Genomic DNA, 3171 nt, shown 5'->3' with positions numbered 1-3171 from the left:
TTCTTCTTCTTCTTCTTCTTCTTCTTCTTCTTCTTCTTCTTCTTCTTTTAATTATGGGAGAGCCAGGGAAATGGCTAGTCTTTCATTGGAGGGAAGAAAACACTACAACACATCTCAAGTAAACCAGTCCAGGGGCTCAGTGGCTAAACAGGTGGGGTACCAGCTTGTAATGGGGTCCCACAGTCAGGGCAACGCTGTATCTCGCGAGCCTTTGTGAAGCCAGAACCAGATGACTGCACTGTTGTCCTCTTCACAGATACAGCCCACAATTCGCTTGTCAGTGATGGAAGGGACCAGGTTAGGTTCTTCCTTAGTCCCTGGAGCTGCCTTTGGGGCTAGGAGATTGTATGGATCCAAATCACCCCTTGCAGCCATCATAATCTCTCTCTCCAAGCCAGCAGCCTGCTCCTCATCAGAAGGGATTCCTCCATGGAGAGAGCAGCCACCTGAGCACGGCCACAGGCCCTCAAGGTCTGGACTGCAAGCACCCCAGCGCCCAGCAGAAACCTCGAATCCATCACCATTTTCTTCTCCAGCTCATTTTACAGATGAGGAAACTGAGGCAAACAGGGTGAAGTGACTTGTTCAGGGTCACACAGCTAGTAAAGTTTCTGAGGCTGGATTTGAACTTAGGAAGATGAGTCTTTCTGACTCTTGTTCTGGTGCTCTATCCACTGCACCACCTCAGAAATATCTAAATCCATCTAAGCCTTTCTCCACTTAGTTGGAATGTCTTTGATTGATTTGATTCCCTCAAGATTCACCCCCACCCTGGTCAAAGTGCCAGAGCATATTACTTACCTGTGGTGGGAAAATTTGATTTAATCAATGAACTCACCCTTAAAGAAGTATGGCACCCAGCGTAAGAGACAGGTTAATCTGTGCAATTTAATTCAGTTCAAGAAACATTTATTAAGTATCTAGTATATAACAGGTTCAGAGGACCTGGGTTCAAATCTCACTTCTGATTTTTGCTGCCTATGTGACCTTGGACAAATCGCTTCGTCTACTTCTGAGGTGAGCTTTCCCATACAGGGAGGTGTGATTTTATCAAGTAGGGATTCTGTGGGATGGTCTTGGAAACTTCTCTACATAACAATACCTGCCCCTAAACGGAAACCTTTCCACCCTGTGCCACTGATAAGATTATGGGATCATAACTCTGGAGCTAAATGAGACCTCAGTGGCAGTCCGAGAGAGCCCTCATTTTATAGTAATAGTAACAGTAACAATAACAGTAACAGTAAGTAATAGTAATAGTAACTATAACAACAGTAGATAGCATTTATATAGTGCTTTAAGGTTTGCAAGGTACTTTACAAACATCTCACTTTATCAACATGACAATCATTGGAGGTAGGTGGTATTATTATCCCCATTTTACAGATAAGGAAACTGAGGCAGACAGAGGTTCAGTGACTTGCCCGGAGTTTCATTGTCTGTAATTGTCTGAGGCTGGATATGAGCTTAGGTCTTTCTGGACCCAGGTCCAGGGCTCTATCTATCCAGCCCCTTGTAGCCTGAGTTGGGGAAATGGAAGCCTGGAGAAGCTTAATAATGAGTCCAAGGTCACACAGGCAGTAAGCAACACAGTCAAGATTTGAACCCAGTTCTTCTGACTCCAGATCAATCAATCCTTCATTAAATAAACATTTATGCAGCACTGGCCATGTTCCAAGCACCATGCTTAGGGACCCCAGGCCAAAAATAAACTATCTCTACTTGTAAGGAGACAATAAAGACATACAAACATGCATGTATGTATGTATACATATGCATATGTATATGTATATATATAGTATCTGCATCTATGCATTACATAGATTGTAAGCTCCTTGAGGGCAGGGGCTGTCTTTGGCTTCTTTTTGTATCCCCAGCACTTAGCACATAATGGGTGTTTACTAAATTTTATTGATTAATTGATATACACACATATGTAGACATGTATGTATGTGTGCACATATAGATGTGTGTGTGTGTGTGTGTATGGGTGTATAATACTCTTTCCCCTTGTGCCACACTGTCCTATCATCATTTTGTTGCTTTTCCTGGGTACCAGTCAATTACTTTATCACATTCTGTAGGGAATGTGACATAGCCAGGATCCCTGCAGTGGCGGGAAAGCATTAAATCTTTATTAAAAAGGACACAGTGTGATTAGTTGAGCTTAGCTCAGTGATCCATGAGCCCCCCCAGTGGAAAGTCAGGGTTGGGGTGGGGAAGGGGAGGGAGGCTCAGATTGTGGAAGCAACACCTTTCAGGGTATAGTCCAATAAAGCACACCCTCCTCTCCCCATGGCTTCCAAAATTCCAATGGGTGTTCCAGTCTTCTCACTTAATAACCCTCAGAAATGTGCTGTTCACAGAAGTGAGTCTGTGTACATGTGCGTGCCTATGTTTGCCCACATCTGCATCTGCTTCTCTGATTGTAGGGATATCACAACAGAGCTGGCAAAGGGTGGAAATCATGCTCCAACCTACCAAGACCCTTCTGCTAACGGGACGGGGGTTCAGTGTCAGTCTCCTTGCATTGAAGTTAAACATCTCCATCCAGAAAAATCTCAAGTGAAGTGTTTCAATTCTGTATTCATCTTTAGGGCTGGATGGCCAATCCAAGTTAAATATTTCTCCCAAATAAATGTCTAGACAACCTCTCATATAAATGTAGGCCCTAGTTATTTTTTTTTTTTAAAGGATGCCAAACAGCCTTCTTCCTCGCCCGGCTCTAGGTGAATACAATTTTACCCCTGTGAGAAATTCTGGGTGCAAATACTGTTTCCAAGTCCATGCACCTGCCATCAGCTAATGAGGACTAGTCATTAGGGGAGGGGGCTGGAAAAAAGGGTTTTGAATAGCATATTTTTCAGAGGATGGACTCCCTTTGGAAAGGAAATAACATGTGCCCTTGGAAAAATCTTGGATGAAAAATTACACGTGATGAAATCTGCCTGTGCTAGATTAGCTAAATTGTGTCAACATTATCCAAGGACAAAGGTGATTTTTCTTTTTCTTTCTTTCTTTCTTTCTTTCTTTCTTTCTTTCTTTCTTTCTTTCTTTCTTTCTTTCTTTCTTTCTTTCTTTCTTTCTTTCTTTCTTTCTTTCTTTCTTTCTTTCTTTCTTTCTTTCTTTCTTTCTTTCTTTCTTTCTTTCTTTCTTTCTTTCTTTCTTTCT

General features: G+C 42.4%; 1 pseudogene; it reads right to left on the bottom strand.

Moving 5' to 3' along the window:
* Window positions 1-136: 136 nt before the first annotated feature.
* Window positions 137-518, bottom strand: LOC114036270 (annotated as a pseudogene).
* Window positions 519-3171: the final 2653 nt, after the last annotated feature.

This window comes from Vombatus ursinus, unplaced genomic scaffold, assembly GCF_900497805.2.
Source record: "Vombatus ursinus unplaced genomic scaffold, bare-nosed wombat genome assembly UNPS02009824.1, whole genome shotgun sequence".
NCBI lineage: Eukaryota > Metazoa > Chordata > Mammalia > Diprotodontia > Vombatidae > Vombatus > Vombatus ursinus.
This window is presented reverse-complemented; position numbering and strand designations above follow the sequence as displayed.